At 51.9% G+C, this 24,319-nt stretch overlaps 1 protein-coding gene across 4 annotated transcripts in view; it reads left to right on the forward strand.

Annotated features, from left to right (window-relative positions):
• LINGO1 (leucine rich repeat and Ig domain containing 1) overlaps positions 1 to 24,319 on the forward strand; it is a 515,304-nt gene that overhangs the window by 330,650 nt on the left and 160,335 nt on the right. The gene's annotated exons all lie outside the window — the stretch shown is intronic.

The raw sequence follows: 24,319 nt of genomic DNA on the forward strand, positions 1-24,319 counted from the left end.
GTGTGCTGCATATTCCCACCCCCTCAAACAGAATGGCATCTCCCAAAATAGCAGACCTTACCCCCAGACGTCACCTCCAGTCAGTGCTGTGTATTTCTAGAGCACATTTGAGCTGAGGATCTCAAAGCACATTGCAGAGGTGGGCTGGTGTTACTATCTGCATAGCCCGTCATAACGCAGAGAGGCCGACACGTGGGAAGGATCTGTGCCAGAGTAGCATCGGTGCCCTTAGAAAGCTGATGGTCCTGTCTCCTCTGAAACATGCTGCTAGAAGTGGTACCGGCTTCTCCACTTATTGCTCACTCTGCAGCAGTGGTCACCAACCAGTAGAATGGGATCTACTGGTAGATCTCAGAGACTTCGACAGCTGATCCTGACAGGTTTGGCCGGGAGGCTGTCAGATGCCAGCACTTCAGCTGCCCCTCTCAGCACTGCTGTGCTGCGCCTGCCCTCTGCCTTGGAGCTGCCCCCCACCTCTGGGAGCCTCTTGCTTACTGTGCAGGGCACAGGAAGAAGAGAAGAGGGTGCTGATGTCAGGATGCCCCTCCCTCCACCCTTTACCCCATCTCCACAGAGGGGGGGGGGGGGGGGACAGGGATGGAGAGAGTTTTCTGGCTGCTTTTGGGAGTGGTGTAGGCAAGAGTAGGGGTGAGTCTGCCGTAGCACCTTGCACCATCACCGAGAACCAACTCTGGTAAGTGGTGCTCAGCTGGAGCCAGCATTCCAAACTCCAGCCCCAGTCCGGAACCCCTCCTGCACCCCAACCCCTGCCCTAGCCCTGAGTCCCCCTGCACCCAAACTCCCTCCCAGAGCCTGCACCCTGAACCCCCTCCTGCACCTCAACTCCCTGCCCCAGGCTCAGCTCAGAGCCCCTCCCACGCTCAAAATCCTTTAGCCCAACATCAAAGTCCACATCCCCCTCCCCCGCACCCCAACCCTCTGGCCCTAGACTGATAAAAGTGAGAGAGGATGGGGGAGGGAGGGAGGATGGAGTGAGCAGGGGCTGGGCCTTGGAGAAGGGGTGGGAAGGAGGTGGGGCAAGGGTGTTTGGGTTTGAGGTGGATCCTGGATTGCATTTACATTCAAAAAGTGCTCTCATGATTAAAAAGGTTAGAGACCGCTGCTCTACAGTACAAGGCTGCAAACTCACTCCAGGTTTGGCATTGTCAGCCTCAAGCAACAGCACCCTGGTCAGCAGAGGTGGGTAAGAAAGGTAGGTAGGACACCACTGAGATGGACCACTGTGTATGCCCCAGGGAAAGGCCACAGCCTTGCTTTAAGGGACTGTCCCAAGGTCACACAATGAGTCAGTGGCAGAGTCTAGAATAGACCCCCCCCCCACCTCCAAAGTCCCTTGACTCCCAGCCTCTCAGCCTAGCCCTAGCGTTGCCTCTCTGAGGAAGGCAGAGGAGTTTAACACTCAAATCATGGAGCCTTTTCCCATCCCAAGATTCAGCATGCCCACCTCCGTGTGCCAGAGGGGAGGAAAGGAGGTGGCTGGCATTTTATGAATTAATCAAAGACAATGGTGTTTGGTAGAGCAGTTGATTTAAAGAGCCCTTTGCAAGCATGTGTGTAATATGATTTCTTATCCCAGGCTGGCTCTGTGTGCGCTGCCAATAGGAACTGTTCCAGCTCACAGCCACATCCTGGGGAGGCGGGCAGGGTGTTCTTTTCATCTACAAATAAAACAAACAGGAACAATGAAGACAATAATATTGACTTTCATCATTGATATTCCCATTTATCTCCGTAATAATTAGTAATTCTATTGCTGCGAAGGCAGAGCTCCTAATCTCATTGTTTCATGGGAGCTTTTTAATGTCGTCGCAGACAATACTGACACAGAGCTGTGGGGGAGCATGGGGGGAGCAGGGAGAGGCGGGGAGGGAGACGAGAAGATGAGAAGCAGGAGACTGAACTGCAGGGTCTGCGTCAGAGAGCCAGTGCGAGAAGGAAGGGCGAAGGGCGAAGGGCGGGGGAGGGAAGAGACACCTGCACCCTGCAGAGGAGCAATGGCTGAGGGAAAGGGAAGTAGAGTCAGGAGAGGAGGGAAGAAGCTTGCGAGGCAGGGAAGGGAGAGCCCAGGCGGGAGTAAGAGGCGCCGGCTTGCTAAGAAGCTGTAGCTGCGGGGATGTGGAGAGGCTGGAGCGATCTGTGGAGACTTCGCTTGCTCTCTGCTTCCCTCAAACAACTAAATCCAAGCTGACAGCTGCTTGTTAAGAGACGCTGAAGATGGAGGGGCCGGATTTCTTTGCCGAGTGCTGTGTGCTGACAGTGCCTGGCGACCGGGAGGGGGGAGAGGAAGGCCCAGGCTGTTGCTCCCTCCTTGGGCTGCTGTCCAGAGTATCAGACACCTGGGGAAAGGGGCCTCGGCCCCTTTATCCTATTGGTGCTGGCTGTGGCCGTCCCTCAGCCTGGCTAGCATGAGCCTTTCAGTGAGAAGCCCCAGATGTACGGTGCACAGCGCAGGCTGGCGGAGGGGTCTAGAACACGACGCTATGGGTGAGGGGTGACCCTGGGCCAAGTGGAACTCTCCCAAAGGGGTGGTGCTCTGGGGAGGAGATTTGGCCCAGTGGTGCTGTATTGTTGTGGGGGAGAATGCAGCCCCTGAAGCCGGCAGAGTCAAGGCTGCTACAGGCATAGAGGGGCTGAAGGCCAGAAAGTCGGGGGGGGGGGGGGGGGGGCTCAGCACGTGCAGTGGGAGCCCGGGTTTCTCAAGAGCTCAGCTCCCTTTGGCACCTCAGCGAAGCGATTCGGTTTCACAGGGGCTCTGAACTCAACAGTTTCCTTTGTTCTCCCTGGTGGGGAAGGGCTCCCCATTCTCTCCGGGGCCAAGGGGATGGGCCCCCACTGTTCTTAGCAGGAGCAGCAGGGAGCTGAGCACTTTCAGGAGTCAGGCCCGGAGTGCCCCCAGCCCTTCATGGCATTCCTCCCTGGCTGTGTTCGTTCTGGCGCCATGGCTGTGCCCTGGGGTTGCATTTAGCATCAGGGTGCAATGAGCTCTTAGTGTCCTGGGGTTGCTCCTCCAGAGTCCAGGTGGTATAGCCAAGCCACTGGAGCAGTGATTTCAGCTCTTTCTCTCCCTTGAGTTTTGCTTCTGAGGTTTAATTTGGAGCCAGCCCCAAAACTCAGCCCAGAGCACCAAGTTGGGTGGTTCTGGAGTTTGTCGTGAAAGCGCCAAGCAGGTGATTCTGGCAGTTCTGCCCAGCTGCGATGACAGATCCAAAAGCTAATTTTCCTTGAGTTCAAGGATGTTTGGATTCAGGGTTTTCGGTTGAAAATAAGTGTCAAAATGAGAGGTTTTTGTCAGCTTTCTTCAGCTGTCAAGGGTTGTTTTCATTGTGGCATTTAATGTACCAGTTAAGATGCTGTTAAAAATGCCCTCCCAGCCCTTTTCTGGGCTGAATACACAATGATTATTGTGATCCCTAATTTAAAAAGGAGGACACAGAGAGGTTAAGAGATTTGCCCAGGGCCACACAGGATTTCAGTGTCAGAGGCAGGATTAGAATTCATTTCCAGCTCCCAGTCCTGCACTTTCTCCCTGCAATGTGTTTGTCCTACACCAGTGCTGAAGGGGTTAAGATGGCACAACTAGCACCAATTAACCCCATAGAGTGCACCTGGTAGTGAATGACAAGTGGCTGACAAAGCCAAGTTGGGGGAGAAGCTGGCTAAGGTATAAAGCCCAGAAGCTGGCAGCAGAGAGGAGCTGTTGGTCATCACTCTCCGGTCCTGAGGAGAGGGTTTACTCAGAAACCTGGAGAAAATGCCTGTGAAAGGTGGAGTAGGGAGCAGTTCAGGGAATGAGTAGTGAGGTTAGAGATTGTGCAGACTGGGGCTGCTGATTGTACGGCCCCTGGTCCGAAATCCAGAATAGCAGGTGAGTCGGGTTCTTCTTCCAGTCTCTGAGGAGTGGTACAGGACTCTGGGGCTATGGCGACACTGCCCGTCCGCTCTTGTGCAAGATTTACAGTATGGTGTTGGAAGACAGGGCTTCTTGTGCAAGAGCTACGCTCTTTTCTAACAAGTGTAAGCTCTCTTGTGCAAGAGCTCTTGTGCAAGAGAGCAGTGTGGACACGCGGAAGGGGTTTCTTGTGCAAGAAAGCCCTATGGCTAAAATGGCCATCTGTGTTTTCTTGCGCAAGAGAGCGTCCACACTGCCATGGGCACAGATCTTGCACAAGAATCTGCCTGTGTAGACATAGTCCCAGACACCCCAAAAGTAGAGCTGATTTGGCGGGACTTTGGTATCCCAGAAAGGGAGAACTATATGATGACCAATATGGAGGGTTGAGTCATGAAGGGAAAGCACCCCTACTTGCAGAGAGAGGCAGGCCACGGCGCGAGCATATGATGGAAGCGGGTGCTAGACTGGAGAAGAGCTGCTTTCCCTAGATACAGCCATGAGGGGTGCCCTAGCAATGAGCAGAGAGCCCTGTGCCTCTCCCTGTTCCAGCCTGCCTCTCATAAGAACGGCCAGACTGGGTCAGACCAAAGGTCCATCTAGCCCAACATCTTGTCTTCCAACATGGGCCAATACCAGATGCTCCAGAGGGAGTGATCAGGACAGGGAATCATCAAGTGATCCCTCTTCTGTAATCCGTTCCCAGCTTCTGACGGAGGCTAGGGACACCATCCGTACCCATCCTGGCTAATAAGTTCACGGAGGATAGGTCCATCAATACTTATCTAGTTCTTTCTTGAACGCTTTTAAAGTCCTGGCCTTCACAACATCCTCTGGCAAGGAGTTCCACAGGTTGACCGTGCACTGTGTGAAGAAAAACTTTCTTTTGTTGGTTTTAAACCTGCTGCCTATTAATTTTATTTGGTGATCCCTAGTTCTTCTGTTATGGGAGCAAGTCAATAACTTTTTCTTATTCCCTCTTTCCACACATGATTTTATAGACCTCTCTCATATCCCCCCTTAGTATCCTCTTTTCTCCAGCTAGCCCTTCTCCTGATGCTGAGAGGGACAGGGTTTATCAGACACTGCAAGCAAAATGTCCACAGCGGTGAAAGCACTAGTAGGTCTCCGCAGGCACCTGCATGAGGGTGAGTTTGTGAAGCCATGTGACTGCCTGCCACCGCACAGCAAGAGTCGCAGCAGCGCGATGCAAGCAACAGCATTATGATGTCACTACTAGTGCGAAAGAGAGAAGACTTGTCGCTCAGGGGCGAGCCCAACCATTGTCAGGTTTGGGAGGGCAGGTCTTTCAGAGGAGATAGTGGGGGTTACTCTAAGGGAGTAGTGGATCTGTAGGAGTCCGGGTTTCTCCACAGCTTCCACTCCATTTCACCGTGGTGATAAATGTCGGCTGTGCTTCTCCCTCCTGCGCTAGCCTCTATAAAAACTCCATCAAATAAACTCACTTTGCACATGGCGCAACCAGTACAGAGCATCCCGGCTGCAGGAGCACGAGAACAAGTCCTGCACCCCTGCCAACGGCCATCGAGGGGAGACGGGTAACTCACTAGCCCCCTCCTTAATCCGGCCCTGATTGGGAGGAGGGTCTCGGGGCGGGCTTGGAGCTGGGGAAGTTGGCTGTCCTGATGGTTGCTCTGTTTGCTCCTGACTGCTCTGTGCATCATCCAAATTGGTCTGGGGGCCCGTTTCCTGCATCTGTTTTTGCGTCGCTCCATTAAATTCAGATCCCTACCTCCCGTTTGAAAGATGGTTTCCGGTACACAAAGTCCCAAGCATTATCAATTCCACAGGAACCGCTGTCACGGCAGCCGCAGGGACCAGCGAGCAGCGCATGCAAATGCAGGGCAGTGTTTTTATTAGGATTTAAATGAGTTTAGGGCTGTTTAGAATTACAATGCGGATTGAGTCAGGAGGGGCTTATAAAACTGGTACAAGTTCATATATTATACAACAAGCGTGCTAACCCCCATGACTCCAGCCCGCGTGCGTTTCGGTAGCAAGCCAGGGAATCAACCTTGCCTCTGTCACGATTCCACCAGATTTTCTGGGCTCAGGGATTTGGCCCTTCTCCGGGTGGGGGGTGGGGGGAAGTGGCTACTCAGGGAGGGCTAGGCAGCCCAGCCTCTCTGCCTGCTGCCAGTTTGAAGCACAGAGCACGTGTGGAATGGGAACCCCCTTTCGTGGGCGCACACACAGACACACAATAGCCACCATGCCATTCAGCAGGGACAAAGGTCTCTGCTTCACAGCGCCCTGGAAGGAGAACAGCACAGGGCCTGGAGGCCGGATTAAGGCACAGTGGCGGTGCTGCAGCGTTGCTGGCAAATTGCATAGCACCTGCTTGTATTATCTCTGGCTCCAGCCAAGCAATTCTGCCTTCCCTTCCTTGGCTGCTAAAAGCTTGCTCCACAGCCTGCTGAAGTCAGTGGAAAGGCTCCCAGGGCCTCCCGAGCTTTTCATGCCCTGCTTTCAGACCCTCCCTGTCTCTCTCGCACATGCGCACGCAGAGGTATCGCAAGGAAGGAAAGTTTGGGAAATGCAAAAGGTTGGTGCCATGCTGGGGGTGGACTTTGCTGTCCCCCCGGGGCCTTCCTGCAAGCGGCTACATTGTCTCCTTTGAAGACAGGAAGCTGGGGGCATCAGCGCCCCCTGGAGACAGAATGCTGCAGCACAGCAATGGGAAGTCCCCACCAGCCGAGAGGTAGACGGAAGAGCAGCCCCTCAAGAGGCTGTAGTCAGAGGACAGCAAGGGGGTGGAATTCTCTTGACTTGTCTTTGGATGAGCGTCAGCCATTGCTGCTTGGGTTTGGAACATGCTCTCCAGTCGGCATTGCTGAATGCTGCACTTACAGCCTCTACGCTGAGTGCTTTCCACCACCACAGCCTGATACTTCTATTCACAAATTGCATCATGGGCCACTGACATGCAGCCACCTCTGGGGTGAAACACAGCAGCAGCGGCTGCTTCACCACCAACAGGAACAGTACAAAACAGTACAGAAAGCTACTCTACTCCACTTGGCACAATGCAAACCAAGAGGACACTGGAGCTGGCACAATACCTTTGCATTTTGCAGAGAGATGGGGATCTTTAACACCCATCTTGATTTCACTCCTTTCCCAAAAGGAGGTACCCTAATTCTCTTCTCATGACACTGACCTCCACGGGAGTCGCTCCAAATTTACACCCACGAGAGAAGAATCAGGTTTCTAGCACATTTGGTTTGGAAGGAAGGGCGCCACCTACTGAAACTCCCACATCACTTCTGTCAGCCACTTTTTCTCTGGTGGTTTCCCATCCAGGAACTGACTAGGCCCAGCGCTGCTTAGCTAAGGAGGACAGATAAGAGCACGGCCCAAGGGAATAAGGTTGCCATCTTGTTGGTGCTCTTTAATAAATGCCTTTGTATCCCTAGGAAATGGGGTTTATCTGTATGGAGGAAGGGGGGAAAAGAGAGCAAATGCTAGAGGCATAACTGGGCTGTCCACGTTGCCTAAGAGTTGTGACGTCCAAATACAACAGTGATGGAGAAATTAAAAATGCCTGAGTCCATTTAATTAGGGCATGTCTACACAACTGACGTTATTCCGAAGTAACAAAGAGTGCATCTACACTGCAAGCCTTTATTTCGGAATAATGGTGAGCTGGAGGACTTCTTACTCCGACTCGTGTAACCCTTATTTTACGAGGAGTAAGGGAAGGCGAAGGAAGAGTATTCTTCCTTCGACTTCCTGCTGTGTAGACAGCGCCAAAAGCCAAATTAAGCTCTTTCGATTTCAGCGACGCAACTGACGTAGCTGAAGGTGTGTAGCTTAACTCGCCTTGAATCCTGCTGTGCAGATGTGCCCTCAGTGAGCACAAGAAGGAAAGGGAAGTTTGGGTCACAAGCTCCTCAAGGTGTTTTGCGTGGTCTCTGTCATGGCACTACCGTGTTAGGCTTCGGATCTCTGAATGTTGCAGCTGAACACGGCAATGAGAATAATGTGTTTGTATTGAAATCCTAGAGAAAAAGCCCTTTGTGCTCCCCTGCCTGTTTGTTTGTGTAAGAGTCAGCTTGGTTGGAAGAATCAGAGGAGACAAGCCTGGGAGGGTGGGAGTGAAATGTCTTTGAAGCTTACAATGCAATTTCAGGACTGTTATGAACATCTTGTCAGTGGTGAGATAGCTACGTCAGAGGCAATCCGGCCAATCATCGGACACAGGTTACCTTTGCTCTTGTGCTTGCTGGGATCCCATTGGTTAACTTTCTGGGTTTGTCCTCCATTTTACAACCAAAAACCAAAAAACCCAGCGTGATTTCCCTGTGACAACCTTGCAGACGTGAGATCATGTCCCCTGCCTACACCCGGCCCAGGAAATATGCTTTGCCTCTGCAGCTGGATCCCTGCTCCCTGCCTGTTACACCATGTTGAGCATAAGGGTTGGGCCTGCCCTTTCTCATCCACTGGAAACTTCCCAGACCAACCCAGCCGCACATAGATGTAGAACGTTTGCAGCAAATGGCAAAGTCACCTGGAATGGGAGGTTGTCCTGTTTTCGTTAGGAGCTCACCAATCAGGCACTTTTCACACTTCATGTGCTTCCACACGAGGCCCCTTTCCCAGCGTAAAAGCGTCCCCTGCCCAGCTAGAGATGAAGGTGGGAATTCAACTTCCAGCATGTTTCTGATACAGAACAGCCATTTGGTTTAATTGCACAGGCCAGGTGGGATCTGAGGGGCACAGAATGGCCTGGATGTTTGGGAAAACAGCCCCCTGGTTGGAACATTTCAGTGCTAAGGCCAAACCTACCTCTTCTCACTTCTGACTTCTAGCGGAAAGGTCCCCTGGAAGCAAGCGGCGGTTGCTCTCGTAAATAAGGCATTGTGCTTGGCGTCGGAGCGCTGCCCCCTGTTCTTCCTCAGACTTCCTGTGTGTGACCATGGGAGAGTCACTTGATCTCTGGCTCTGTTCCTGCCTGTAGCATAGGGATGATGGTGCTCTCCTGCCTCCAGGGGCGCCTGCGAATGTTTAAAACGCACTGACACCATGATAACGTGGGCCGTGTAAATAATGAAAGTAGATAAACCTGAGGAGAGCGTTGTTGAAAATGTCCCTGCCCAGCTGTCTGATATAGACCGCCTTCCCACGGTGGCAGTGTGAGAGGTTAGCTCAGTCCCTGGTGATGTGGGCCACGTTCAATATGCTGCACTCCGCAGGCACAGTGGGAGTGTATGTGCCTGGAGAAGGTGCTGACTTTCAGCACATCCCAGCAGAGGGGTTGGACGCGCTGGCTGAGCACAGCTCCCATTCATTGTGCATCCAGATGCCAGCTTGGTGAGCTCCCCCATTAAACAACATCTGCAGCAATAGCTCTCACCTTTGCCAAAGGGGACCCATGGAGAAGACTCCAGGGACAGGCAGAACAGCAGAGCAGAGAGATTTACATCACATGCACAGATCACCTGGATCATAGGGACCGCACCAGGCAACATCAGCAATCAGGTTGTAAAGCTGAGCCCTGAAAGAGGAAAATGCACTCAAGGGAATAATTTTCTTTCTGGATGAGCCTTTCATAACCAACTGCATCAATCTGACATTCAGGGAACTTTCGCTAACACCTTTGTGTTAATGTAGTAACGTGGTGAATTGCGGCTGCCTCTAAACATCTTTTTGATGTTCTTTGTATGCGCTTTGCTCTTTGGGAACGATTTCATTAGGCCCATTTATTTCCTCTTCTGTTTCTCTGGGGAGCAGGCTGGCACCCCAGGGTATGTCCGGCTGTGAGCACATGCTTGTGTGTGTGGGAATGCGTGGGTGCATGTGGATGCGGGCGCATGGGGTTGTTCACATGTCCATATCTGTGTATGGATGTGCTGCACCCGAGTGTGATACATGTTCATATTAACATGGATGCATGACTCTGCATGTCCAATTGCACATGTGCCTGCATATGGGTCTTTGAAGGCGTCTGAGTGCAGAGTGTGCACTGGACACTGCAGCTCCGGAAATACTAGCCTGATTCAGGACGCGCTGTAAGGCCAAGAAAAGGACGTTGGTTCTATGGACTTAGAAAGTGACAGGTTCCCTCATTAGAGTGTGTGTCTTTGAAGAGCCCTTAGAGCTCTGCGGCGTTGTTGGGGTGATGGGAGGGAAGCTCACATATAGGAACAGATTCTCGGCTGATGTTAAGTGACACTGCTCCATTGAGGACAGCGGAGGATCTGCCTCCTGGAGCGTTTTTGTGAGAGCAGAGCCTGGATCCAGACTCGTTCTTGGGCTCTGCATCTGCTTCTTTGCCCAGGGGAGTTTCCCGAGGGGGGCAACGCACTGGCCTGGGCTTTTCCCTCAGACTTAGGGCCAAAGTCCCCTAAGTAAATCCAGCTCTTATCAGCAGGCTGGCTGGCTTCACATTGCAGCCACTTGGGGATGCGCACTGGATGTTAGCTTTTAGGGTTCGTCCGGCGGGCAGGGCTCACCCAGCTGCTGTATGCGAGAAGGAGACGGAAATTGATAGAGCCCTGCATGACGTATCCATGGCTCATTTCTGCAGATGCGGATGTGGATGTGGATGTGGATGCGGATGCGGATGCACATTTTATATCTAGAACCCTGCAAATTTGCGTACACCCACTTTGTAGCCACCTCCACGCAGTATCTGCGGCTCATTTCTGCAGGATACCAGGATTCCCACGCAGGTCTCTAGAAATTGAATGCCCCTGTGAACCATATGGCTCAGCACGTAATGCAGCAGTGAGCTGACCACTTCCTGGGTGCTGGGGGTTTCACACCCAATGGCTTTCACATCACACTGGGAGGTTGTGAGAGGTGAAGTGTTGTGCTGGGAAACTTACTGTCAAGGAACAGAACCCAGGGAGACAGGGCCCCAGGGAACCATGTAGGAGATGGGGGTGGGAAAAAGGGGGGCACTCTGGGAGATGGGGTGTGAGAAAGGCGGAGCTACAGAAAAGGCTGGGGGTGTGTAGAGACTATCCAGGAGAAGGGAAAGCAGAGCTGGCGGGGTCGGAGGAAATGAAGGGGGAAGATGGGACGCAGTTAAATGAAGTTGGAGGAACTTGGGGGGGAGCCAGAGTTGCAAAGGACTAAGCTGTCCAGTGCCTAGGGGAGCCCCCCCACCCCCCATCTGCAATGCCCCCAGCTAGCTGAGGGCTGCTGGGCCTGGGGATGCAGAGGGCGCAGTCACTGTTTCGTTCCCCACAGACTGGATTTGCTGCCTGACGCTGGGCAGGAACTGGGCGTCGTGGCTGACGAGATGATGGAGGAGACGGGGAGGGAGGGGAATGGGGCTGCTCACCGTTAGCCTTTAATCGGATCAGTCCATTCCTCTCACCTGTGGTTGGTCACCTAACAAAGTGGGGGCCGGCGCTGAGCTATGTAGAGGGCCTGCCCTGTGTCCATGGTGCTCACTGGCTCTAGCAAGGCCGAGGCAGGGTGTGGCCTAGGGATGTGAAGGACTAGTCGACTAGTCTGTCCCCCTGCTCCCTCTATCAGAAAGAGGGCGTTGCCACTTTGAAACGCCACGTGCAGCCCAGGGCCAGTGTCCCCAGGCTGCACACGGCATTTCAAAGCAGCAGCACCGCGTAAAGCCCAGCATCAGCTTGAGACTCCCCTGCCGACCCCAGGCTCCATGCGGTGCTGCCGCTTTGAAACGCCACATGGAGCCTGACGCTGGGCTCCCTGCAGCGTTTCGAAGCAGCCGCGCCGTACGGAGCCCATGGTCAATGGGGGACTCCCCAGCTGACTCCGGACTCCACTTGGTGTTTTTTCCTTTGAAGTGTAGCAACAGCCCTACAGCCCTAGGGCTCTTGCTACACTTCAAAGGCAGAGGCGCCCTATCGCTTAATCGAATAGTCAATGCAAAATGCATCGACTGTTCAATTATTCAAGTACTCGCAGTATCACAGCCCTAGTGTGGGCAGTGTGGATCAATATGCATGGGCCAGGCAGGGGTTTATGGAGCAGAATATTGACTGGACAGGTTGGGGAAGCTAGCGTGCTGGCAGAATAGCAGCAATGGGGCATTTTACCAGAGTGGGAGGGGCAGGAGGAGTGACCTGGGGCATCTCTTCTGTAGGCAGACATGTCCAAACTTGCTAGCTAGCTCCCCAGGCCACCGAACACACCGGGTATTTTACTAGGGGGCATGCAGGAGCAGGAGGGTCGGAGCCAGACTGCTCCCCACTCTCCCCCACTCCCTGCCCACAGGCTCGCAGTAACGCCACAGTCCCAGCTCAGAGCCCTGCAGATCCACAGCTATCCGCTTGATAGCCACATCTGCAGATGTGGATGCACATATCTGCAGGTCATTTGGGCAGATGCAGATACCAATTCTGTATCCACCAGTTCAGGCCCGAGTCTCCATCCAAGCAGGGGCAGGCTAGCGCTGAGAGACATGCACTGTGTGAGGCCCTGTGTTGTATGAAGAAGAGGGAGGCTCGCCCTGGCGCCATGGTCCTGCGCCGATGCGGTAATTGCTAGAGGTGGATGGAGCCAGGCTGGGAACATGGTACAGATTTGTGTTTGGGGTTTTGCACCCAAATCTCTGCAATCCCCTGACTCACTCCTGCCTCCGCTCACACACCCTAATTTCACACCCCCGTAAGGAAAGGGCAATGTAATTACAGGCACGTATTTCTAGCTAAACAGAAGCTCGTGGTAGGCAAACACTAGGGAGACTTGTTTAAAGCTAATTCATGATCTGACACTGTGACAACTTGGAGGAGGTGAATAAAATGCATCATACAGCAGCCGAATTTCTGAACCTGCCTTGGGACTAGGAGTGATCCCAGGGTGAGTGGGTGTACCCCATTCGTGGGGGAATTTTCCCCTTCTGGGACAGGCCTTTCTTCCCGTTTTGCCAACACCTGTACAGCTTATGGTGTGTTGTTTCACCATGTTGAAGGGACCGGTATCCACTAAGGATGTTCAGAGGTGGGTAACTGGCTAATGATGTAGTTGATACAATTCCTATCGACTATACGATGAGTTGATAAGGGAAGGCGCTCGGGCCCAGCTCGCACCAGGTCCAGGAGCTACACCACTGCGGCTCTTACTGCATTTCAAATGCAGAGCCACCGCAGGGGTAGGTCCTGGAGCTGGCACGAGCTGGGACTGAGCTGGACTTGCTCAGTCCTGGCTCGCACCTGGTCCAGCAGCCCCTGTCCGCCGGGGTTCCAGCAGGGAGGCAGCAGCGTGGGCTGGGGGAGGGGCGGGGGCAGGCGGCACCATGGAGACGGTGCCGGGGGAAACAGGCCGATAGAGGCAGCGGGGGGGGGGGGGGTGTGGAAAATGTGAGTAGTCGAGTAGGCTTATCGGGTAGTCACCTTACATCCCTAGTATCCACACCCCCGTGATCTGTCATTGCATGAAGAGGTGTAGGGGTGTCTAACCGCACGCTCTGTCATGTGTTATTGCCCCCAGGGTGGTAGTCTACCACCTGAGATGCATGTGGAAGACCATAGCCCCTGAACAACAAATAAATGGAGGGAGGTTACTGGTGAGGTCTGCGGACCAATCTTATTTAACACTCGTATGAATGAATTTGGCACCAGAAAGTGGGAGTGCACTAATAAAATGTGCAGGTGACAAAAGGTGGGAAATAATGCCAATACGGAGAAGACCAGAATATTATACAAGACCTGGACAGCCCTGAAAACAGGAGTAAAAGGCTGATGCAGCAGGTGAGGTTATTTCCAGTAGAGACAGGAAGTGTTGGTACCATTATACCCGGCACTGGCGAGACCTCGTCCGGGATCCAGGATGCTGTTCCAGTCTCCTGTGTTTCAGAAAGATGAATTCAAACTGGAACAGGTTCCGGGAAGGGCCACTAGGCTGATCTGAGGAGTACTTTATGAGAGGAGGCTCAAAGCACTTGGCTAACCAAGCGAAGGCTGAGGGGAGGTATGACTGCGCTGTATAAATGCCTCAGAAGGATAAATATCAGGGAAGGAGAGGAGTTATTTAAGGTAAGCACCAATGTGGACATAAGGACAAATGGACATGAACTGGCCAGCAACAAGCTTAACTGGCGTGAAATGAGATGGTTTCTCACCATCAGAAGAGTGAAGTGCTGGAATGGCTTCCCAGGGGAAGTATGGAGGGGGGCCAAAACACCCCACTGGCTTTGAGACTGAGCTTGATGTGCTAGGGAAGGGATGGGGTAATGGGACTGCCTATAGCAGCATGTAGCTGATCTGCGACTTCTAGTAGCAACTGTCTCCAGAGACACAATTTTTTCCCAGGTATCTCGCTGCTGGGTCTGACCCATATGCTCAGGGACTAGGGGTGTGTCTAGACTACATGCCTCCTTCGACGGAGGCATGTAGATTAGCCAGATCGGAAGAGGGAAATGAAGCCGCGATTAAAATAATCGCGGCTTCATTTAAATTTAAATGGCTGCCCCGATCTGCCGATCAGCTGTTTGTCGGCAGATCGGGGGAGTCTGGACGCGATGCCCCGACAAAGAAGCCTTTCTTCATCGACACAGGTAAGCCTGGTTTCACGAGGCTTACCTGTGTCGATGAAGAAAGGCTTCTTTGTCGGGGCATCGCGTCCAGACCCCCCGATCTGCCGACAAACAGCTGATCGGCAGATCGGGGCAGCCATTTAAATTTAAATGAAGCCGCGATTATTTTAATCGCGGCTTCATTTCCCTCTTCCGATCTGGCTAATCTACATGCTCCGTCGAAGGAGGCATGTAGTCTAGACACACCCTAAGTGATCACTGAAGTTGGGGTTGGGAAGGAATTTTCCCCTAGATCAGATTGGCAGAGACCCTGGTGGATTTTCACTTCCTCTGCAGCAGGGATCATGGATCACTTGCAGGTGTAAACTAGTGTAAACGGTGGAGTCTCTGAAATCATGATTTGAGGACTTCAGTAGCTCAATCAGCGATTAGGGGCCTCTTACAGGAGCTGGTGGGTGAGGTGCTGTGACCTGCAGTGAGCTGGCGATGAGACTGCATGATCACAATGGTCACTTCTGGGTTAAAAGCTGAGTCCAAAACTGTAACTGAACACCCTGTGTGTGCATGTGACTGTACTAACTGCTACTGCATGCCTTGTGTGTGCGACTGTATTTGCTGTTACTGATTACCCTGTGTGTGCATATGACTGTACTAACTGTAACTGCACCATGCGGATGTGTGTGTGACTGTACTTACTGTAACTAAACACCCTGTGTACGTGTGACTGTACTTACAGTAACTGCACACTGTGCGTGTGTGTGAGAATGTATTCACTGTAAATGAACACTGTGTGTGCATGTGACTGTACTTACTGTAACTGCACACCCTGCATGTGTATGTGTGTGATAATGTATTTACTGTAAATGAACACTCTATGTGTGCATGTGACTGTACTTACGGTAACTGCACAACCTGTGTGCATGCATGTGACTGTGTGTGTGAGAGAGACTGTATCTACATACCCTCTAGTTGTATGTGTATGTGACTGTACCTATGTACTCTGTGGTGTGTTGTTATAATGCTCCTCTGTGAGGGGTAGGCAGGTGTATATGCACACACGTGTATAAGAGACACTTTAACAGCACACCGTCTGCTGTGGGGTTACACCCAGGGTGGGTAACTGCAATCACGCGCCCTGTGCATAGAGCTCTTGTAATAACTGGCACATCTGCAGTTCCCTGATGCGTGGAAATGCCATCATTTTGCTTTGAATGTTTTACCATCTTTAAATGTATTTGTCAGTCAGACACCGATAGACAACTCTGGTGACAAACCCCCAGTGCTGACTTACTCCTGGAGAGCCTTGTCAGTCCCCACCTCTGAGCTGGGCTACTCAAGGAAGCTGGCTGCTGCTGCATAGCAGCAGGTTTTGATGGGGTTTAATAGCACAACTGTCCCCCCATCTCAGAGGGCTGGAGATTCAGTGCTGCATCCTCCTTTTCACACTCACCCCTTCCTGGCACCGGTAGAGCAGGGCTGGGGCGTGGTAACAAGACAGGGGCCTTTGTTCTGCGTTCAGTCTTCCTGCGCTGCACAGAGCTGAGCAGCTCTTCTTCCCCTTGGACGGTGTGCTGGGCCCAGCCACCCCAGTCTCCCAGCGGTGGCGCCTGCCAAGGCCAGGCCTGATTGGCCGGTTGTGGGAGTGGGGTGTAGCAACGGGAGGTGCACGGAGATAATAGCAGGAGGGTTAGCGCTGGCTCTTGGTGTAGATCTAAGCGGGAGCCGGAGGCTTTCGTCCTGCCTGCTGCCAGGCGGTGATGCCCCCCACTCTGCTAACAATGTGGATGGGTGTGCACAGGTGTGTAATGGGCAAGCGTGACGGGATGGCCCCACACGCGTGGTGTGTAACAGTACCCTGTCTGCCGCGAGTCAGCCCCGGGCTGCCGGCCTCTTTCTCAGCCTTCGCCAGCACTTGCAGTGTGTCTTGTGCCAATAACGCTTCCCTGGATTCCGCTGCCTGCGAGATCTTGGTTGTCTCCACTAATGAGAGTAGCTGCTGCGTTTCTTCATGTAGGAGCCAGCAGTGCCCCCGTCAGGTTGAATACAGGAACCTCTGCCCCCGGCACCCTGAGGACCAGCGGCTCCCCCTCAGCTGTGGCACCATGAACGTTTGTGCTGCTGGCACTGAGTTAGTCCACCCATCCAAGTGCAGCCGTGGGGAGTGGTTTAACTCCTGGGAGCCTGGGAAGGCTCTTTCCCAGAAAGCAAAGAGTTAAAGCTCGCTGGGTGGGCGGGAGGACAATACACCAGCTGCCTGAGGGAGGGTTGTGCTCCTCAGCCAGTGACACAGGGCTGGGGCATGCCCTTGGCTTCTAGCAAATGTCTCCACTCCCTTGGCCATCTTCTCCGTGGCTTCTGCTACTTCCAAGTGCCCCCCACCTGCAGCTTCCTACATCCCACTCCACTGCCTCTGTCATGTCAGGTACACACGATTTCCCGTTTGCCACGTCTACATGCATCCTGCTGGATCCCCAGCTTCTCACAGACCCTGCTGCATGAGACCTCTTTGCGCCTGCTCCCGCAGGCTTTCCCCCTCTGGCTGCGCTCTGTAGTTGTGCCGGCTCGGTACCAATCTCCTCTTTCACTTGGTGTCTTTCCCTGGCCTCCGCCACACTGCAATCCTCTGGAGCCAGCACCTCGCCGTGGTGTCTGCGCCGAACCGAACTGCGTCCTAACCCCCACGGTAGCAAAGCAGGGACCCGGCCCAGAGCAGATTCACGTCCGCCTTGCCACTGCTCTCTCAGACTGGGGCTTTGCCCTGCCCATTGGCAGCTCTGGAGCGGAGCTAGCACTCAGGGCAGCATGGCCTCTGCCTGACTGCGTCCCGACCCGCATCTCAGTGCTGCATTGCACATGGCGAACACCAGCCTGGTGCACTTCTGACCACTCGGCTCCGCCTGCACCGTGCCGTGGGGGCTCATCCAGGCTGAACTAACGCTGCGTGGGTATGTACCAGCGCTCTGCGATTCCAGGAGCCCCGATCATGGGCCCCACTGTGTCAGGTGCCGTATGCTCGCTGCCCCCGAGAGCTCGCAGCCCAGGTGTGTGATGGGAAACCACCAGGCAGGGGAGTGCAGGCTCATGGCGAGGGGACTGGATTTGTTCAAAAGCGGCGTTTGCACTGCACCAGCTGCCTAGCCACGGTCCTGGGTCTTGCAGGCAGAGGGGCCATTCAAAGAGGCCTGGTGCATTGTTACAGGGTGCTGCTTCCAGTCACTGGGTGCGCCGGGGAGAAAGAGCGAATCAGTCAGAGGCAATAAAGAGGTGTCATAGCGGAGTCTGTGCCTCCCGAGCCCTTACACTCATTCCCACAGACTCCGGCCATGCTTTCTCCTCACTGCAGCCATCACGCTAACCCCACCATGCAGGTATCTGGGGGTCCATCCCAAAGGCCCTTCCCCACGGACTGTGTCCCAGCCCAGTCGCTGTGAGTCACGTCACAACCTAGCACGGCCCGGCCCAGGCATTCTCTGACTCGCCTTTGAAGGGCTAGTTGATGCCCACTCAGCGGTAAATTTGTGCCCAGTCACAGCCCCGGCCCCTCCGGGCTTGCCCCATCAGTTATGAGTGTAAACAAACTGTCCCCACCTTGCACATTACACACTGGTCCTACAGCTGATCTTGGGGCTACCTTCGTCGTGCTCCCATGTTTTGCCTCGGACTCATGTTACCCTGCCACCCCGATGCTGGGCCGTGTGCAGTACACAGCTGCCAACACTAGAGGGAGGGGAGGGGAGGAAAGATGTCAAGAGCTGTTACAATTTGCAAGTGAGCTTAAATGAGGGATCCATTTTAATTCTCCTGCCTGCCTGCTTCGGTGAAAATACAACGCCGCAAGGCACAGTGGCTCGGGTCATATCTGACCACATCCAGCTAATGCACGGGCTGCTGCGGTGAGTGCTGCATTTCTCTGCACCACAGCTGTCCGGAGCCAGGACCACATCTTGCTGGAGCTGCCCCCCAAACCCACAGCTTGCTTCAGTATGATTCATGCCTTCCCCCTCCCGCGCATCTTCTCATGGACTGCACAACATCTGTGTGCTAAACAGCCGCTTAGCAAGGCCTGGGCCACATTTGACTGAAGCCAAACCCACAACATATCACACAGCATCCCGCTACCCTCTGGTGTGCCCCGGACCATCCAAATCCAGGCCGTACCATGCTCGATCTCACAGCTGCACACTCCTTCCTTCACTGTGGCCTCTCCCCCGCACCCAGCCTAATCCACCTCACGCTTGGTCTCTGCTACCTGTGACTGTACCCTTGTAGGGATGCCACCGCTGGATCACTCTGTGCAAGGGGGATACTGAGAGCCACTGAATACGCTACATAGGATGGGAACCACTTCAAGCCAGGGAGTGCAACAGCATCCACCACACACACACACACACCCCGCACCCGTAGATCCAGCCCTTATGCCACCACTTAGAAACCCCAATGCTGCAGATACAAGCCAGATGCCCGGCTATCTGTGGCGTGAATCGACACTTCATAACCCTCTGGGATTTGGGTTTTCTCAGATGCAAGTTTCCTTGATCTTTTCCTCTCCCGGTGAATGTTGTGTTGGCAGCCTATTCAAACGGGGACGTTTCCGAAGGCACAAAGGGCAGTGAGGCATTCAGATCCCATACGTGCCTTTGAAAATGTTCCGTTCAGGCCTCGTCTTCCACAGCAGAACACAAAGAGTGCATGAATAGCTAGCCCAGAACGGCACTCCCACCGGCGAACTAGTTACGGTACCTCACTGAATACCACTCGCTGCTCGCTGGCCTCCTTCACTTTGTGCTAGTTCCCCACCCCTTTCTTTCCATCCCCTCCTCTGTTCTGCAGAGGCTGAATGTAGGTCACTGGACAAATGCTCCAAAATTAGCTCTGTCCTGAACTGGCAGCAACAGAACTTTTTAATTCTCACTTCAGTCCAGCTCGAACCCCCAGCAATAAGAGAGGATGCTTGGATCGGTTTTAGTATCGTTATTGTATATTACCATAGAGCCCGGACATGCCAGTCATGGACCGGGACCCGGTGGGCTTCATGCTAAACCAACACAGAATACAAAAGCTAAGTCTATGGGTGAGAGAAGAGGCAGAAAGACAGCTCTACGGGGAGTATAAGGAACCAGTGAGGCACTGCTGAACCGCAGGACAAGGAATGATTTCTGCACATCAGCAGTAGAATGGCTGTCGAGTGTTCAGTAGCATCCCAGAAAAGGAGAGGTTCGAGGAGGGGCTTGAAGAAGGGGAATGTGTTCATTTTGCAGATGTTTCCGAGGGGTGCGCGCATGTCAGGGGCAGCATGGAGACATTACAAAGGAGCAGTGGAGGCTGTCCTCCTGGGCTGGCCTGAGGCAAGCGGTGCCTCTTGCCAGTGACTGAGAGATGGGGTGGGGGCGGGGCGGAAGAGCTGGAAAGTAAAGCCTCAGATGCAGTAGAGAAGAGGCAGCCATTGGAGGGCTGTGAAGAGAGAGGTAACATAATCCAAGAGAGGGGTTAGGACTTTGCAGCAGTGTTCTGAGTGGAGACGAGCAGGGCGAGGTGGCATTGGCCGGGGCCAGAGCGAAAGGTGTGGCCGGAAGAGGAGGATGAGAAGCCAGATGGGACTTTGAGCTGGACACGGCAGAGCGTATCTCACCGAGGGGATGCGGAAAGAATTGGCAACATTTAGAAAGAGTCTGCAGGGCCCAGAGGGAGGTCTGAGATGAAGATGCCGTGCAGGTGACAGGCCTGAATGACAGGCCAGGGGAGAGAAGAGGTCTGCTTGCAGAGGAGAGACAAGATGACTGCTGAACAACCTTGAGGAGATGTCAGAGACAGGGGAAATGTGGCCCTGAGCATGTTTGGCTCAAACTTAGCTAGGCCTGACCAAAGCCTATAGAAGTTAGTGGGCTTTGACAGACTATGCCTCCTAACTAGGGATGCCAACAAGTAGTTGACTAGATGATGAACCAATAAGCCTAGGCGTATCGGTTAATCTCGTTGACTCCTGTCAATCCCCCACCCCCTCTTGCTGCCTCTGTATCAGAAGCAGCAGCGTGGGGTGGCAGGGAGCTCTGCAGGAGAGGAGCCTGAGTGCATGGATTGTAGACTAGTTGAGTGACTGCTAAGAATTCATGTGGTTAGTTGACTGTTCTGTTACCCGCTATGTAACATCCCTACTTGTAACATCTCTACTGTGCAGCTTCCTCTATCGCCTTCACCTGAATCCTGGTCCCCTGCATTTTATCTGTACCAAAGCACTAGGACTGCCTTACCCATTGCCACCCTGCCAGCTTGTGGCCTCAACCTGCATGGGATGGCTGCTTGCCAGGGCCTCTGTGCTGTTGAGGAGGGTGAAAGGCTCAGGGAAGAGAACATCCAACTGGAGCAAAGGGAAAGGATCCTATAGCTGGGACCCTCCTTCCAGATGATGTGGTATCATCTCATGCTGAAGATACCTCTCTGGGGGAGGGAACTCCAGTCATTAGGAAAAGGCAGGTGTTAGTAATGGGCAATTTGATCATTAGAAACATAGACAGTTGGGTTTGCGATGACTGGGAGAACCATATGGTGACTTGCCTGCCTGGGACAAAGGTTGCAGATCTCTTGAGACATCTAGATAGACTTCTGTGAAGTGCTGGGGAGGAACCAGAGGTTGTGGGGTACCAGTGACATAGGGAAGGATAGAAGGCAGATCCTGGAGGCTCGATTTAGGCTGCAAGGAAAGAGACTGAAATTCAGAACCTCAATGATAGCATTCCCTGAAATGCTTCCAGGTCCTCGCGCAGGGCCAGGTAGACAATCGGAACCACAGGGTCTCAGTGCATGGATCTGATGCTGGTGTAGGGAGGAGGGGGTTTGATTTATTAAGGACTGGGGAAACTTAGGGGAAATGGAGATTCTATATAGGAAGGATGGGCTTCTCCTAACCAAAATGGAACCAGATTTCTGGCACTTCACAAGGTTGTAGAGAAGTTGTTAAACTAAGGGCTGGGGGAAAGCCGATGCGTGCGGAGGAGCACGTGGATTGGACAGAGACATCCCTTAGGGGACGATCTTTTACTAGAGCTTCTCTATGTCATAGTGTAGAGGAGAGGATGAAAGATAAGATATGGGTAAGATCTGATGAGAAAGAGTCAAATGAAAGAGTCCCCCATTAATCAAATCATGTAATAGTGCCAATTTTTAAATGCTTATATACAAACACTATCTAAATAATAAGATGGGTGAACTAGAGTGCCTTGTACTAACTGAGGATATTGAAAATAATGGGCATCACAGATTGAGAATAATCAATGGGACACTGTCATACCAGGGTACAAAACATATCAGAAGGATGGAACAGGTCATGCTGTTGGGGGAGCATCACAATATGTGAAAGAAAACATAGAATCAAATGACGTAAAAATCTTAAATGACTTAGAATCTCTGTTGATAGTAATTTCATGCTTTAATAATATGAATATAGCAATAGGGAGATATTACCGACCATTTGACTAGGATGGTGACAGTGACTGTGAAATGCTAAGGGAGATTAGAGAGGCTATAAAAATAAAAAACTCAACAATAATGGGAGATTTCAACCATCTCCATATTGACGTCACCTCAAAAACAAAGTTTCTTGACACCTTAAATGACTGCTACTTGGAGCAGCTGGTTCTGAACCCACAAGAGAAGAGACAATTCTTGGCTTAGTCCTAAGTGGAGCACAGGATCTGGTCCAAGAGGTGATAATAGCTGGACCACTCGGAAATAGTGACCATAATAGAATTATATTTAACATCCCTGTGGTGGGAAAAACACCACAGCAGCCCAACACTGTGGCATTGAATTTCAGAAAGGGGAACTGCACAAAAACGAGGAGGTTAGTTATACAGAAATGAAAAGGTCCAGTGCCAAACGTAAAATCCCTGCAAGCTGCATGGAAACTTTTCAAAGACACCATAATAGAGGTTCAACTAAAATGTATACCCCCAATTTAAAAAACACAGTAAGAGAACCAAAAAAGTGCAACTGTGGCTTAACAACCAATTAGAAGAAGCAGTGACAGATAAAAAGGCATCATTTAAAAAGTGGAAGATAAATCCTAGTGAGCAAAATAGAATGGAAACGCTGTCAAATGAAGTGTAAAAAAATAATTAGGAAGGCCAAAAAGGAATCTGAAGAACAGCTAGCCAAAAACTCAAAGCATACAGGTTGAAACTCTCTAATCCAGCACCCTCGGGACATGACCCATATCCAACCAGAGAATTTGCTGGACCACAGGAGGTCAATATTGTCCATCAGAAATACCAACACTTCCACTGCTTACCAGGCTCTTAGAAGACATTTAGGGATAAATTGGAGCTAAATAACAGCACAGAACACTTAGGGTGTGTCTAGACTATAGGGTTTTGTCGACAAAAGTGGACTTTTGTCAACAAAACTATACCTGCTTCTACACTGCCGCTGAGTTCTGTCACCATAACGTCGACAGAACTCAGCAGTTTTGTCAACGGCTGTAAACCTCATTCTACAAGGAATAATGCCTTTTGTTGACAGAGTTCCGTTAGTTCGAACTAACATTGTAGTGTAGACATACCCAAGTAGACTGTGAAGAGCTTCAAAAGGACCTCACAAAACTGGGCAACAAAATGGCAGATGAATTCTAATGATGATAAATGCAAAGTAATGTGCATTTGGAAAACATAATCCTAACTATACATATAAAATGATGGGGACAAAATCAGCTGTTACCACTCAAACGAGAGAGAGATCTTGGAGTCATTGTGGATAGTTCTCCAAAAATATCCATTCAGTGTGCAGTAACAGTCAAAAAAAGTAAATAGAATGTTAGGAATCATTTAAAAAGGGATAGAGAATAAACAGAAAATATCTTATTGCCTCTGTATAAATCCATGATATGCCCACATCTTGAACACTGCATGCAGATATGATCATCTCATCTTATAAAAGATACATTGGCATTGGAAAAAGTTCAGAAAAGGACAACAAAAATGATGATGGGTATGTAACGGCTGACCTATAAGGAAAGATTATTAAGACTGGCACTCTTCAGTTTGGAAAAGAGGAGGCTGATGGGGGATATGGCAGAAGTCTATAAAATCATGACTGGTGTTTAAAAAGTGAATATGGCAAAGTTATTTATTCGTTCCTAATCACAAGAACTAAGGGTCACCAAATGAAATTAATAAGTCTAAAGCAAACAAAAGGAAATATTTCTTCACACAATGCAGTCAGCTTGTGGAACTCCTTGCCAGAGGATGTTGTAAAGGCCAGGACTTCCAACAGGGTTCAAAAAAGAACTAGACAAATTCACGGAGGCTAGGTCCATCAGTAGCTATTAGCCAGGATGGGTAGGTTGGTGTTCTTAGCCTCAGTTTGTCAGAGGCTGGCAATGGGTGACAGGGGAGGGATCACTTGATGATTCCCTGTTCTGTTCATTCCCTTTGGGGCCCCTGGCATTGGCTACTGTCGGAAGACAGGCTACTGCCCCAGGATGGCTGTTCTTATGAAAGCCTAACCTATAGCTTGCTGCACTCCCAATGCCTGGCTCACACCCAGCTGCATCCTCCTAAGCATGGCGCTGCCCCAGAGCCCACAGCCCAGCCTGGCCCTGGCATGTCCCTCACTCCATCCTGTGCATCCCTCTGCCGCTGCTGTTGTTCTAAGGTCACTACAATTATCATCTTGGTTGTCTCATAAGATTATATTGCTGCTGTACTCTTTCTGCTTTAGTGGAGAGACACACACACCCCTCTGAGGCGCATGAAGCACCAGTGCCCTTGAAGTGCCTGGTGTCTGATAGCTTCATCTTTATTATTTAGAGGCTGTAATGAGTGGCTCTGCTTGCTTGTTCCTCCAAGGGAATGAGATGGAGCTGCTGGGGACAGCTGTGTGACTGGAACCAGGCGGGACGGGGACCCCCAGTTACTCCCTGCCATGACTTG

Source organism: Pelodiscus sinensis, chromosome 14, assembly GCF_052426305.1.
Source record: "Pelodiscus sinensis isolate ZL-2025 chromosome 14, ASM5242630v1, whole genome shotgun sequence".
In the NCBI taxonomy this organism is placed as follows: domain Eukaryota; kingdom Metazoa; phylum Chordata; order Testudines; family Trionychidae; genus Pelodiscus; species Pelodiscus sinensis.